Raw genomic sequence first — 16989 nt, 5'->3', positions numbered from 1 at the left:
CTAGGCCTACCCCGACCTCTTTTAACTAATATATTTTCCCATTTCTCCAACCTTCTAACTAGAGCATCATTAGGCCTTCGCCGAATATGTCCAAACCACCGTAAACGATTCTCTCGCATCTTATTTTCAATGGGTGCAACACCTACCTTCTTACGTATCTCTTCGTTCCGAATCTTATCTTTTATTGTATTTCCACACATCCATCTAAGCATCCGCATCTCAGCTACACTCATTTTTTGAATATGATGTCTCTTGGCAGCCCAACATTCCGTACCATATAGTAAAGCGGGTCTAATAGTCGTCCTATAAAACTTTCCCTTCAACCGCAATGGCATTCTACGATCGCACAGCACTCCAGTAGCACTTTTCCATTTCATCCACCCAACCTTTATCCTATGATTTACATCTCCATCAATTTCTCCATACTTTTGAATGATGGATCTCAAATATTTGAAATAATCATTCACCGGTATATCTTGCTCACCAAGCTTCACTACACTCCCATCCCTACTTCGTTGCTTACTAAACCGACATTCCATATATTCAGTCTTACTCTTACTCAACTTAAAACCTCTAGCTTCCAATGTCTGTCTCCATAATTCTAACTTAGCATTAACCCCAGCTCTAGACTCATCAATCAAAACAATATCATCAGCAAACAACATACACCACGGTACATTTTCTTGAATTGATCTCGTAAGCTCATCCATCACTATCGCAAATAGAAAAGGGCTTAAAGCAGATCCTTGATGTAACCCAACCGTTATCGGAAAATTGGTTGTCACCCCTCCACAAGTGCGGACATTGGTTACTACTCCTTCATACATATCTTTAATTATACTAATGTACTTGAGAGAAACACCTTTCTTCATCAATGTCCACCAGAGAACGTCCCTAGGTACTCTATCGTATGCCTTCTCTAAATCAATAAAAACCATATGCAAATCTTTGTTCCTCTCTCTATATCTTTCAATAAGTTGTCTAAGAAGATGTATAGCTTCCATAGTTCCTCTGATCCTTTAGATGATTCTGAAAAAATCTTTTCACGTCAGGTGGAACCGCTTCGCACATGCTTACACCATACTTTGTGCCAGCTAAGTGATGTTTTAGCCTATAGATGCCTCCTGTAGTCTGTTTATGACAGTAATTGCAAATTACATGTCCTACAAGTTTGGGATGTTTAGTAGGATTTGGAACTTTAACTCCATGATCCCATCCTACATCTTTTGCCATTTTTCAACTGCAAAAATACATAACACAAAATATATATTAACATCATGCATTCTGCTGACTACATTACATGAAAACAAATGCAAAATAGACAATCTTGGTGTATAAGCTATATACGAATCCTAGAAAAAAAACATAATTGACGAGAAAAAAATAATAAATATAATTAGGTCAGTTTTTTAATTGGGTCTCAAAGTTCATTCAATAATGCACACTTATAGCCACACACACATAGTAGAGATAGAGTGGAGGTGGTTTGGATCCCAGATTTCTTCTCAAAAACAAAAAGAAAACACCAACCAACTCCGGAAATCAACCCCAAGAAATTGTGAAAATGCCGAAAAAAAAACATATATTGAATATGCTAAACAGAGGTCACCATTATGTTTGAATATTTCAATTGTGTGTTCTATCTCAGTTTACACAGTAGTGAAAAGAAACCTACAACCCCACAATTTGTTTTAGTTTGCTTCATTATCCTATTGTAAAAGCACTCAAAACTGAGACTGTTTTCATACTCAAAGATGTGAGCCAATAAAAATCACAAATTAATTCAATTAAAATGGGTTATAGTGTAAAATATCCTATGGATCAACATCTAGATAGACCTAATACCATCTTGAGAGATCCTTAAATAGTCAGTTTGAAGAAAAAGTTGCTTTTTATTGTTTCATTCAATAAATTTATTTCCAAAATGTAGGTCGGGTGGGCTCCTATACATCAAAAACTGATTGAAATAACCATACAACTGCTCCTTTATGTCCAACTTTTATCTTCAAGAGAAGTTGCGCTGAAGTGACCACCAACATGACAAGGGATACAAGTTCCATAAGAGCCTTTTCAGTTCCTTTCTTTTCAAAGCAGATTGATATTCGCCACCATGAAAAGCAAATGATGCTTTCCAAAAGAATAATAAAATATGCAAATTTAGCAGCAAGGAATTAATTTTTGGACTGTATTCTGCACAAGATGTCCAGGCTCTCTCTCTCTCTCTCTCATATGCCTCAAGTAAGCAAGCATTATTGACGAAAAACCAAATCAATGCATGCTTAAACAATTCAGGACATCGCATATTTGATTTCACACCAAGAAATCATCATCGCTACAGTTATATGGACAAAAAAGGAAAACAAGGGACCACAGTCATATGGACAAAAAATGGCTACAATTATTAATAAAAATCTATTTCATATGGACAAATCAAACTATTTGTTGCAGTCAGGGCTGGGCTAGGACTGGGCTGAGCTACAAAAATGGATAAAAATCTATTTCATATGGAATCAGGGTTGGGGTAAGACTGGGCTTTTAAAAAAAAAAAAAATTAACTGTTTCGGGAGGCAGCCCAGTCCTGCCCCCCCCTAGCTACGCCCCTGGTTAATAAAAAAAAAACGAAAAAGCCATACCTGAAGGAAAACGATGATCGGCAACGGGTGGTGGCCGGCGGCGAGTGGTCGCACTGCGAGTGATCCCTTCTCAGCAGAGGCGGTGATCGGCGAGTGGTGGCCGACAGCGAGTGGTGGCCGGCGGCGAGCAGTGGCGGTGGACGAAAGGGGACGGAGTGATGAGAGAAGGGGCGAGGGCTTTCCCTCTCCCCGAAGCGCCTGTGTCTTTTTTAAAGACACAGGTTCTCGATCTTTCGAGAATACGGGCCCGGATCCAGGTCGAACTCGGGTCCGGGCCATCCGATGTTTAATGCGCGCCTCGCCTCAAGGCGCATGAGGCGTACGCCTTGAGGCTGTTGCGCTTTTTACGTGCGCCTCAAGGCGAAAAGGGCCTCGCCTCGAGGCGAGGCGCGCTTTTTGCGCCTTGAGGCGCGCTTTTAACAACACTGCCCCCACCCCTCAAACTCACGGTGCAACAACCGAGAGTTTGCTAAGGAGAAAGTGAAATTTGGGGTGATGGGAGCGCTTTGGTGAAGAAATTTGTTTGATACTCTGATGGAACATATGGCAACGTAATGGTCTTCTTCAAAAACTCTTCACGAACGTAACGACAATCCATTTAAATGTGCTTGGTTCTTTCATGAAATGTATGATTGCTTGCTGTTTATATTGCGCTCTTATTGTCACAACACAATCTTGAGGGTTCTACTATGTGACCTCTCAACTCTCCTAACCAAGGTTGTAAGTATCACATCATAACCTTAATCAGTCGGGCCCAAAATAAGATATGTATCGTATCGTATTATAAAAAATCACAAATTTTGAAAAAAAAATTAAAAAAAAATTAAAAAAAATCAGGAAAAATAACAAAAAATCTAAAAAATCATAACACACAAAACAATGATGAAATGCACAAAATGCAACTATAAAATCATGTATGAAGCATTTATGTCTCTATGAGTTGCATAAGACATCATCGAACATCAACTATTTCACAAGAACAATGCAAAATATTAAATATCTTGCAATTAAGAACATGCCACAAGACTCATATTTTCATATTACATAAACAAAAATATTATGACAATAGTTGCACTCTATCTTCAATCGGTTTTCACTCATTACTTGAGTGCCCCATTGCCATGTTGGATCATTTGATGCCATCTTTATTGGAGGAGTGTGGCGCCTGATTTCTACCTTGATATAAATCTTTAATTTTTTTAGATCCAACTTTGCGGTAAGTTGACGAAGGGTTGTAAATATTGATACGATACGCATCGTACCGTATTGTACGATACGATATAGACAATATTGCTTCTAACAACTGTCTTAACCATACAAATTCAGAAGTAGTTGTTGTCATGGCATGATACTCTGCTTCTGTGGAAGAAATAAAAACCTTCTTTTGCTTATTGCATCTCCACGAGATCAGAGAATCAACTACAAAGATACAAAAACCGGTGGTTGAGCGTCTATCATTCACACCTTCTTTTCTTCAATCAGAGACAGAATATGCAATAACTTATAACGGGAAGGAAAATGAAAAAAATAAACCACAATTTATAGTATTTTTTAATATATCTAATAATCCTCATTACAACACTCATATGTACTGTAGTAGGAGCATGCTAAAATTGACTAATAGAGTAAATTGCATGAGCAATACTAGGATGAGTAATAGAAAGATAAGATAGGGCTCCAATCATTTGTCTATATGGAGTTGGGTCCTTCATAGGTTCTCCTTTGTTCTAGCGTTGATGACCTCTAGAGTATTAACACTCTTTTCATCAGAAAGCCTGAATCGCTCTATTTTCTCGGCATTAATTGAACCCCATAATTTGGGGATGACATACGGATGGGACCTTTAGAGACTAGGATGAGAGGGTTATAATTAGTCTTTCTCCATTTCAAACTTAAATTCTAGCATTTGAAAAAGTTTGAAATGATGGAAGAGAAAGTCTAATTCTAGCATTTGAAAAAGTTCTAGCATTGATGACCTCTAGTGTATTAACTCTCTTCTCATCGGAAAGCCCGAATCACTCTATTTTCTCGGCAAATTGAACCCCATAATTTGGGGATGACATATGGATGGGATCTTTAGAGACTAGGATGAGAGGGTTATGATTAGTCTTTCTCCTCCATCATTTCGAACTTAAATTCTAGCATTTGAAAAAGTTTGTGACTTCTGGAACCATTGTCTTTTATGATCTCTTTGACTTCAAAGCTTTTGAAGTTATGCATAAAGTTTTGTTTTGCAATCAGAAATGGCCTTTTTGCACATCAAAGCCCTCAAGTTTGAACCTCAGTGCCAGATCCTTTGTTCCACAAATTTTGAAGTGCTTACTATTGCGGTCTTAAAAAGTAAACTTAACAATGAAATGCCTCAAAATTATTTTTAGAATTTAATATGTATTTTCTATAGGATCTTGAATTGTTGCTAGGGAATTTTTGTTTCAAAATGAGGACAAGCATCACTTATTAAGTGTCACTGATAAGACCTTGTCTGTATGGAATTTATGAAAGATCTCCCTGATGTCATGTTTGCAGAACTCCCAATGCTTTTTAAAAACGCAATTGCGTGAAAAGACAACTGTGGGAAGGCAGTGCATGATGGGAATGTTATCCTCTCTGAAGCAGATTCCAGTTTTTCTTAACTCACAGTTTCCAACAAGTCTCCAGTTTGGGGTGTTGCTCGAACTTCTCAAAAATAGTATGTGCCTCTTTTAAAGGATACTCTTCTTTATCTATGATTTTTTCTTGGATTGTTTGGACTTGGAGTAGTGATCTTATTCTCCCTCATTGCCAATGCCATGTTTGGGAACATCACTTTATGAGAAAACCTATGCAAACAAGTATTTTTGATGACCTTGAAAACAATGAGTATCTTACTTCTCAAATAACCAATCAAACTTACTCACCAAAGCATCAAGGCCAACATTCCTGAAAAGGGCCTCTTAGTTATGTTTCTTATTTGCTCTATTGTGATTCCCATGCGATTGCATCATTGCTTACTCCATGATTATAGCTACTAGGGTGAGTAGCAATGGACAGTCTAGGTCAGATCTTAATCAATTCATTGTTAACTTTATGTACTATCAATGATTACCCAAAGCACTCGTGCAATGAAAAGGAGATAACAATAAGTATTGAGGCTGCAATCCCACACGTCCCAACAGGGCAACATGTGCTCTTCTATTCCCTTTATATTGATGTATATGACATATTACAAACTTAGTTGTTAAAGGAACCACCTAGGCGATCTAGGTGCAGCCCCACTGCCTGGGCGACCAAGTCTGGGTGGTGGGGCCTTATATCACCGCCTAGGCTTTTTTTTAAGTTTTTTTTAAGACTTTTTTTTTAAAACATACCATTTGTTTTCTTCTTCGATGAGGAAAAGAAGAAGAAGAAAGAGAAGACATGTTATTTGTCTATTGCTTGTATTATATATATTGTTGAGAAGAATAAGACATATTATTTGTCTATTGCTTGTATTATGTCTATTGTTGTTGAGAAGAAGAAGACATTTGTCTATTGTTTGTATTATGTCTATTGTTGGTAATTTTTTTTATACATGATTTTATTTTTTGTGTATTGTTCTTTCACATTGTTATTGTATGGTTTGTTTATTCAATTGTTAATTTATTCTTAATTTGTTTGAGCAAGTTAAGGTTATGTAATCTAATTTTTTTACAGTGTTCAACGACATATTATTTGTCTATTGCTTATTATTGATTGATTTTATGTTGTATACGTGTTTCTTATTATGTTTTTTTTGTTTTTTTATTTTGGGTACCGCCTAGGCCTTTTTAGGGGCTCACCGCCTAGCGCCTATGACAACTAAGATTACAAAAATGCCCTCAAGAGCATAATACAACAAAATAAAACATTAAGGGCAAAAGAGACAAACAAATAAAGAATAAATAAAACATAACATACAACTCAGATCTGTATTAGAATCTTGACTCAATCCAAGGTCATGTCTCAACAACTTCCCTCAATTTTACATGGTCATTATCAAGGACAACTTGCCCTTTGTGTAGTGAGCCTTTTTGTAAACAAATCCACAATCTGATTTTTTGTTCCAACATATCTTGCTGCAATTTTCTGATCTTCTGTTTTCTTCTTGATTTCAATTTGCTTAGTTCTTTCATGTTGAACAAGATTTAACGAAATCTTGATTTCATTTTGATTATCCCAAAACAAGATGGACACTGGAATCATCTTACCTAATTCTGTTAGAAGATGTCTGATCCGTGTTACTTCTGACGTAATTGTTGCCATGGATACTCAACTTCTGTGTTGGACCGAGCTACGACCTTTTGTTTTCTGTTGCACCATGACATCAAGTTTATCCCTACAAATACACAATATCTAGATACTATCCTTCTTTCATTTGGATGTCTTGCCCAATCAGCATCAAAGAAGGCCATCACCATTAATATGTCCTCATTGGAATCATCTCACCTAATTCAGTTAGAAGATGTCTGATCCATGTTACTTCTGACGTGATTGCTGCCATGGATCTATACTCAACTTTTGTGCTAGACCGAGCTACGACCTTTTATTTTCTGTTGCACCATAACACCAGGTTTCTCCCCCACAAACATGTAATAAAGTAAGCAGAAATAGATATAAGGAATGCTAAAGCATACCCAATGTCATATAACGAACAACCACAAGTGCAATCACAATGAACAAGTCCACAAGGGACAAATACAAAAGCCAACAAAGGCTTACAAATAAAAAGAGGATATTATTGAGCATAAGGGCTTGGAAAAAGCCTATTTTACAAAGGGGGTCACCCCTATTTATACAACTAAAAGGGAGGCCATTGGGGGGCTCCCACTAAGAGTCGGTGGGAGCCCCCAACAGTCATATTAATGACCATTGGGGGTCCCAACGACTCTTAGTTGGGACCCCAATGCAACCCAATAAAGATAAAAGAAAAAAAGAAAAAGTATAAAAAAATAAAAATAAAGAAGAAAAAGAAACTAAAATAAATGACTGAAATGCCCTTTTTGGGCAGAAATACAAGAGTACCGTTTATCGGGTATGATACATGTTTTAACACCTCCCTCAAGCTTTGCGGGGAGATGACCGAAAGCTTGTTAAGTAGAAAGATAAAGCAAGGAGCATCAAGGGCTTTGGTGAAGAAGTCCGCCAATTGGTACTCGAATGTAACGTATGGCAATGTGATAGTCCCTCTTAGATATTCATCACGTACATAGTGACAGTCCATCTCAATGTGTTTAGTACGCTCGTAGAAGGTGTGGTTGCTTGCAATATAAATGGTGCTTTTATTGTCACAACACATCTTCGAAGGTGCAGAGATGACTATGCTCATATCACTAAGAAGGTTGCGAAGCCATACAAGCTCGATGTTGTAGTGGTCATTGCACGATATTCAGCTTTTGTTGAGGACAAAGATACTTTGTGCTGCTTCTTGCATCTCCAGGAAATCATAGTCACATAAAAACACACATAAACCTGTAGTTGAGACTCTATCATTGGGATTTTCTCCCCAATCAGCATCAGTATAAGCAATTAAATCAAGTGACGAAGATGAGGAAAGAAAAACTCTCTTGGCTATAGTGTTTTTAATGTATCTGATGATTCTTAAGACTGCACTCATGTGCACCATTGTAGGTGCATGTTGAAACTGACTGAATGAATGAACTGCATGAGCAATGTCTAGCCGACTATGTCACATGGGTGCGGGTGCGACACGAGTGCGGCACAATTTTAAAATTTTTGGACACGGGGACTCGGCAAAAAAAAAAAAAAATATATATATATATATATATATATATATATATATATATATATATATAAAATATATATATATATATATATATAATTTTATATATATAATTTTATATATATATAATTTTTTTTTTAAATGCCACAGCACAGTCTGTTTTACTGTGCACAGTCCACAGCACTGTGCGACTGTGCACAGTCCATAGCACTGTGACTGTGCGACTGTGCACAGTCACACAGTCACAGACTGTGCACTGTGCACAGTCACAGTTTTTATATATATATTTTTAAATAAAAAATATAAAAAAATGGTTTTTAGGGACATTTTTGGACTCGGTCAAAGTTGACCGAGTCCAAAATGTGGATGGACTCGGCCTGGACTCGTTGACCGAGTCCGACTCTGCGTTGACCGAGTCCGGGCCGAGTCCGAAGCCGCACCCGAGTCCGCACCCGTGTCGGGGCGTGTCGACTCGGGTGCGGCACCTCCTTAGCCGAGTCCGTGTGACATAGCTAGCCGAGTGATGGATAAGTATGTTAGAGACCCGACAAGTTGACGGTAGGGAGTAGGATCTTCAAGAAGAGTTTCATCTTTCAATCTTAATTTGGCATTGATAACTTCAGGGGGTTTTGTCTTCTTGTCGTCGGAAATATTGGACTTTGAACAAATGTCAGCTGCAAGTTTCATTTGAGAAAGAATGTACCCTCTGGGCGAGTATGCCACTTTAATACCTAAAAAATATCTTAAGAATCCAAGATCAGACATGTCAAAAATTTTCTTTTAAAACTTTTTTGATATCATTAATTCTCTGCTTATCACTTTCAGTGATAATCATATCATTTACGTAAAGCAGGAGAATAGCCACCAAAGACCTTGTACTTTTCACAAAAAGAGCAGTGTCAGTATAGCATGAATGAAAACTCAAACATGTCATTACATTGCCAAGCTTTTGGGGCTTGTTTTAATCCATATAAAGCTTTGTTGAGTTTAAGAATTTTATCATTACCAATACATACCCCTGGTGGTGGATCCATGTAAACCTCTTCATTTAGTTCACCATTTAAAAATGCATTTTTAATATATAATTGATAAATATGCCATCTTTTAATAGAAGCAACAATAATAAGGGTCCTGACACTGGTCATTCTAGAAACAGGGGCAAAGGTTTCCTCATAATCAATACCGTATTCTTGAGAGTATCATTTAGCTACTAACCTAGTTTTGTAGCGTTCTCAGGACCCATCGTTCTTAGTTTTGACTTTATAGACCCATCTCCGTCCTATAGATTTCTTTCCCATAGGTAATGAAGTTATTTCCCAAGTTTTTGCTTTTTCAAGGGCACTAAGTTCTAAGTTCATGGCTTCAACCCATTGGGGAAAATTCTTAGTCTCATTATAGTGGGATGGTTTATGGAATGAGTGTAACGCAATTAGGCATGACATATATTTTGGTGTTAGTTAATCATAGGAAACAAACCTGTTAGGGGGATTGGAGATACGACTTGATCTTCTAAGTGAAGTTTCCTCTATGCTAGAATCCTCAGAGTATTTTTCCAATGCATTCATGGGAACTTGTTGACCACGCCAAATATAGGTTTGAATTGGTCTACTATCAATAATATTGTTTTCATCAACATTTTCATTTTCAATATTGTTAAGAGGAGTGTCCTCTTGGTCATTCACCGAATTTTCATTAGGAATCACTTCTTCTTGAGGAAAAAGATCAAACAAGAAAGCATATTTGTTTTCATTAATGTGTTTAGTTTTCTCAAAACCATTTTCATTTTCCAAAAAGGTTACATCTTTAGACATATATAGTTTGTTATTTTTGAAGTCGAAGCATCTAAATCCTTTTTTATTTTCTCCATAACCTAAGAATACACATTCAATATCTTTTGGTGATAATTTATCTCTTTTATGTGAAAAAAACATTTACAACAAAAAATTCTTAACCTATTGAAATCGGGTATTCTTTCAAATAGTTTTTCATAGGGAGATATATTTTGCAAAGATGATGAGATCATTCTATTTATCAAATAAATTGATGCTAGAGCGGCTTCGGCCCAAAAACTTTTTGGAATTTCTTTTGAAATAAGAAGAGTCCTAGTAGTTTCCAAAATGTGTCTGTTGTCTTTCGGCTAAACCATTTTTTTAAGGAGTTCTAGGACAAGATTTTTTATGGCAAATTTCATTGGTTTCTAGATAATTTTGAAACTCTTTTGACAAGTATTCTCCACCCGAATCGGACCTAAGGATAGAGATATTACTTAAAAATTGATTTTTGATAATCATTTGAAATTTCTTAAAGAATGAGAAGACATCAGATTTTAAGTTAAGAAAATAAATCCATACATATCTAGTAAAGTCATCAATAAAAGTAACATAATATGAATATCCTTCCTTTGATATGACAGGAGAAGGCCCCCATACGTCCGAATGAACTAATTCAAAAGGCCTCTTAGACACAAAAGTTCTATTTGGAAAAGGAGTGGATTTCATTTTTCCAAAAATACAATCCTTACAAACAAAATTTTTCTTATTACAAATTTTTTTTTCAAAGGGAAAATAATACATTTTTGATAAACTTGGATGTCCAAGTCTTTTGTGCCAAGTATCAAAATTTTTATCTTAGACATAATTACAAAAAGAGTTGGTGGGGAGTTTCAAGTAGTTCATGTAATAGAGATCCCCCATCCTATGGCCTTGCCCAATTTGCTTTCCGGACCGGAGATCTTGCACAGATCAACCCTTATTTGAGAAGGAGATTTCACATCCATGATCGGAAATTTGAGAAATGGAGAGAAGGTTTAAATTTAGTTGTGGAACAACTCTAACATTTGGCACAAGAAAATTTTTAAAAGAGCTTAATGTTCCAACACTTTTGATTTGTAAAGATGTTCCATCAACAGTTGAAACATAGGAGGTTTTTGAATTAGAACATAAGTCGGATAACCCATTTTCAATCGGTGTCATATGAAAAGAAGCTCCTGAGTCAAGGATCTAGGAAGACATACCTGGAAGAGAGGAAGAGGCAATGACAGCGCCGGATGTAGATGGAGATTTGAGTAGAATTTGAAGCACCTCCGATAGTTGAGCAAGAGAAAATGAATCTTTTTCTTTGGTTGAATCTTCCTTCCTTGGTATGGTTTCTTCAATGGAAGCAACTCTAGGTTTGGGAGCTTCATTTATCTTGGGACAATTTGGTCTTATGTGTCCCGGTTCTTGACAATGATGGCATATGGCCTTCTTATAGTTACCATTATAGCCATTTTGCTTCCCAAAATGTGGAGGCTTGTAGATCTTAACATGGTTGCCGGGTTTGGATACGGCTAAGACTTCATCTCCTCGTTTTATCATGCCAAGATGGGTTTCTTCTTGGCATATTTCGGCAACCGCGTCTTCTAGGAAAGAGGCTTAGATCTATAAAGGAGAGACTAACTTGCTCGTAATCGGGCCTAAGCCCATGTAAAAATTGAAAAAAGTGTTCTTTTTCCATTTGTTCTCTTCTAAGCTCTACATCTTCACTAGCCACCCACTTGGGTTCTAGGAGAGAGAGCTCATCCCATAAGGGACTAAGAGAGCTAAAGTAGTCACGAACACACATGTCCTCTTGCTTAATGATGTGAATCTTTTCTTGAAGAAAGAATTGTCTAGCGAGGTCTTTTTGTGTGTACATACCTTTCATGAAGAACTATGCCTCGTTAGCTTTACGGAATTTGGCAATGTTCGCACAAATTTTTAACTCCACATTATTCATAAACCATGCAAGTACCTTTGCATGTTTACTCTCTCAATCCTCAATCTTGGATTGATATTCTTCAATCTCCTTGATTCGTGTACCTCCTTTCAAAGCCTTTTCTCGATCTTCTTCCATTTTGGTAAGTTGAAGTTGAGGTTCCGGAATGGTGCCCATCACATAACCCCAAAGCTTTTTGCCTTTGAGGTTGTTTTCCATAGCGGATGCCCATTATAAATAGTTTGAACCATGTAGCTTGAAAGAAAGATCTATCTTTTGTTCACCCTCCATGGTGATTAAGAGAGAGGAGCAAGAAGAGAGATACAAGAAAAGCAAATACAACTTTAACAAGAATCAAGAGCACAACCTTGCTCTGATACCATGTAATAAAGTAAGCGAAAATATATATAAGGCATGCTAAAGCATACCCAATGTCCTATAACGGACAACCACAAGTGCAATCACAATGAACAAGTCCACATGGGACAAATACAAAAGCCAACGAAGGCTTACAAATAAAAAGAGGATGTTATTGAGCATAAGGGCTTGGAAAAAGCCTATTTTACAAAGGGGTGAACATCCCTATTTATACAACTAAAAGGGAGGCCATTGGTGGGCTCCCACTAAGAGTCGTTGGGAGCCCCCAACGGTCATATTAATGACCGTTTGGGGGTCCCAACGACTCTTAGTTGGGACCCCCAATGCAACCCAATAAAGACAAAAGAAAAAAAAAGAAAAAGTACAAAAAAATAAAAATAAAAATAAAGAAGAAAAAGAAACTAAAATAAATGACTGAAATGCCCCTATTGGGCAGAAATACAAAAATACCCTTTATCGGGTATGACATGTTTTAACAAAACACACAATATCTAGATACTATCCTTCTTTCATCTGGATGTCTTGCCCAATCCGCATCAAATAAGGCCATCACCATTAACATGTCCTCATTGGAATCATCTCACCTAATTCAGTTAGAAGATGTCTGATCCATGCTACTTCTGACGTGATTGCTGCCATGGATCTATACTCAACTTTTGTGTTAGACCGAGCTATGACTTTTTGTTTTTTGTTGCACCATAACACCAAGTTTCTCCCCACAAACACACAATATCTAGATACTATCCTTCTTTCATCTGGATCTCTTGCCCAATTGGCATCAAAGAAAGCCATCACCATCAACATGTCCTCATTTTGTGCTCTTTTCTTGTACACCAATCCATCTCCAAGAGTTCCTTTCAAGTACCACATGATTCTTTTGACAGCTTCCATATGTCCTGTTTTAGACTCACGCATATATTGTGACACTTGATTCACTTCCTAAATTATGTCAGTTCTGGTAAAAGTCAATATTGGATCATGCCCACTACACTTCTATACTTAGTTGGGTCATCATATAAATATCCATCATTGACACTCAATCTTCAATGAATTGGACCCAAAGTAGCTGCTGGTTTGTATTCTTTCATTCTTGTTTTACTCAACAAGTCTAAAGTGTATTTATGTTGGGTCAAAACAAGTTCATTAATTCTCTCCCCTTCAGCGTACGTCTTATTCGTGAGAAGATTCTTCACATACACAAAAGAGGGAGTGAAACCAACAAAGGAATTTGTATCATCAACAAGTTTAGCGATAAAGATTAAAAAAAATTATATTAGAAACACACAAGACATTAGATAAAGGTTACAAATTAAAATTGGAAAAATTAATGGTTGTATTTCCGATGTGAGATATAGAGTGATGAGTATTGTCTCCAGTAATGACTTTATTCCTACCAAAATAAGGAATCAATTCAGATAACTTTCCTACATCACCCATAGTATGACTAGCTGCTCCAGAATCAATATACCAAATGCCCTCTTCGTTCTTTTTGAAATTCAATCCTGCAAGGGCAACAATGAGAGCCTCTTTATCCCCATAATTTTGAGAACTAGATCCATCGTGTCCTTTCTTTTGACCCTGATTCTTATTTTGTGCAACTCACTTCAGAATTATAATTGGTGTCATTTTTTAACCAACAATTGGCTTTGACATGTCTTGGCTTCTTGCATATGTAACAAGTGGGGATAGATTGTCGTCTCTGAACATTTAGAAGAATATTCAGAGTAGGGAGGATGCCTCTACCCCCCTGACCATTTACTTTGCCACGTCCTCTACCACCTCTGAATGAGCCTCTTCCTCTTCCACAATACGTATTCGTCACCAGCACCTCCTAAGTATCATGGGAAGAATCAATGTCTCCACTGAGAGACGTCTTTTAATGCAATATCTTTGTTGTCAATTCGTCAATTGTGGGCAGCTTCAGGAGATACTGCAAAGTGGTAGAAATAACATGAAATTCATATATGAGTCCGTTAAGAGCTTGTTGAACCTTTTCTTTGTCTTGGACTTCACATCCCACCATAGCCAATTGATTTGTGATAGAGGCTTGATCTCTTTTCATCAATGCCACATATTCAAGGTTCCTTGAATGAATGATGGAAATAACTACCCCTTTGTCATCTTTATTTTCATGCATGAGATACTTTGGCGGGATTTGGATTGACCCATCCAAGTGTCCAGCAAGATCCTGACTTTTGATGAAAGGCGTGATTTGCCTTTTTCAGGTAAGGAAATTCTAATGATTTAGTTTCTCAGAAACTAATTGAGGAAGGAAAGTGAAGGACAATGGAGTATGACTGTTTGGATCCATTATCGGAATGAAATGTAAAGAATGTGCGAAACACAGGAAGAAAGAGATTCACGAAAAGAATCTGATATCACTAAGTAAAATGGACATGTATCTCAATAACTCCAGTAAAACTTAAATACGAAATCATAAAGTAATTGTCAAGCTCCACAAGAAAAAAATATCTGAATCTGCTTTTTTTCTTTGCAAATCAGAGCAGCAGCAGCAAAACACTTCCAACAATGAAGATCAACTACCTCCCAAGCAATGGAAGGCCAACCATAATGCAGATAGGCCTTTGATCAATCACCTCTCTATAGGTGATGTGGTAGTAGCTATGTCAGAAGGACTTGGCAAAAGGGCCCTCGCACCCACATTGACGCTGGTGCGGCTGCCGGTGCATCAAACACGTCAGAGAGAGAGAGAGAGAGAGCAAACTGCCCCCCACTGAACCCTCGACTCTCTCCCCCTGGTCTCACTCCCCAAACCCTCGTCCCCCCCCCCCTCTCTCGTCTTCTCCCCTCTCAATTTTCCTCTCTCTCGCGGTTCCCCTCTTTCCCTTTCTTTGGTTTGGAAAACCAGAGAGAGGGAAACAAAACTAGAGAGAGGGAAGGAGAAAAAGAAACGAAGGAAGTGATAGAGAGAGAGATGAGGGGGGATGTGTACCTGACTTCCTCTTCTATCGGTGCTGGAGGGAGAGATCCTCCTTCACAGGCAGCGGCAGCGGGGTACCCGGCGGAGCTCTCTCTCTCTCATAACACTTGGCACAAACCAGGTGTTTATGACAAGGTCTGAATGGACCCCAGTCTTATTTGGGTCCATTCAGACCTGAGCCAGATTCGGATCTGTTTCAACATAGGTTTGGACCCGAACCAAAATCACAATGGAGTTTCTATCTTGGGATTCATGTCAAAATACATGTATGGATTCAGATTTTAGGTCCAACCAAATCCAATCCATTTCACATTTAACCATACTTCATCTTATCAAACATGAGCCTCACCTTAACCCCTGCCAAGCAGAGTCAACCCAGCTCACAACATGCAAAACTCGTCCCTAGACAATGGCTGAACAACATGCATCCGACTAGCGGACAGTAGGATTTGAACCCAATCTAACATGAATAGCTGATTCACATTGAATGGGCCATTTGTCCAAGCAATACAATGGTCGATCTGGCCCAAAATGAGGCGATCTTTGGTCTAATTAGCAGAACTGGCCCAAATCAAGCTGATTCTACCCTGAATCGATTCACCTAGATGTTATATATATATATATATATATATATATATATATATATATATATATATATTAAAAAATAAAATAAAGTAAAGCCCAATCTTTGAAATGGGTCCGATTAAAAAACGATCTAATTTGAAAATATTTTACTGTTTTGTTGAAAAAACAATTCGCTTAGTAAGCCAGTTAAAACTGTTAAAAAAATTATATATATATACATATCCCGCACCTGTACCCACAACCGCACCCGCACCTATGTGACATAGGGTACTAGGTATTGTGCCACACAAAAAAGCAGGTTGTGAATGTAGAGAGAGAATATCAGACAAGAAGAGAAACAACAGATTAAGAGAGAAAAAATCAGATTAAGGGACGACCTGATATAAGATAACTCACAGCCCAAGAAAATAGTAGAGAAAAAGCGCGTTTTCAGAAACCAGAGAAAGACAATATGCAGCCAATATATGATTTCAAGTAGGACAAAGAAAATAGAGGAAGAAGGATTTGTGAAGAAGAATATTTGAAAAGGTAGACAAGGAAGAATAAAGAAGGCAAGAAGAAAGAGAAGGGAATAATCTAGATCTTTGGACTTACCTGAACAAGACAATCTTAATCCAGCTGATCTGATACCATGTTAACTTTTGATACTGTCAATGATTGCCCAAAGCACTCGTGCAATGAAAAGGAGATGACAAGAAGTATTGAGGCTGCAATCCTACACGTCCCAACAACAGGGCAACGTGTGCTCTTGTATTCCCTTTATCTTGATGTATATGACATTGAAAAATTGCCCTCATGAGCATAATACAACAAAATAAAACATTAAGGGCAAAAGAGACAGACAAATAAAGAATAAATAAAACATAACATACAACTCGGATCTGGATTAGAATCCAGACTCGATCCAGGGTCACGTCTCAACATTCATTTCTTGTTATGTTGCAAGTCAGTCATTTTGCTGTATTTGGAATGAAATAGTT

At 37.5% G+C, this 16989-nt stretch overlaps 1 protein-coding gene across 1 annotated transcript in view; it reads left to right on the top strand.

Annotated features, from left to right (window-relative positions):
* The window catches only part of LOC149841117 (ribosome biogenesis protein BOP1 homolog), a 32061-nt gene that overhangs the window by 8763 nt on the left and 6309 nt on the right, over nt 1-16989 (top strand). The window lies entirely within an intron of this gene.

Source organism: Nuphar pumila, chromosome 4, assembly GCF_984573655.1.
Source record: "Nuphar pumila chromosome 4, dmNupPumi1.hap1.1, whole genome shotgun sequence".
NCBI classification, from domain to species: domain Eukaryota; kingdom Viridiplantae; phylum Streptophyta; class Magnoliopsida; order Nymphaeales; family Nymphaeaceae; genus Nuphar; species Nuphar pumila.
This window is presented reverse-complemented; position numbering and strand designations above follow the sequence as displayed.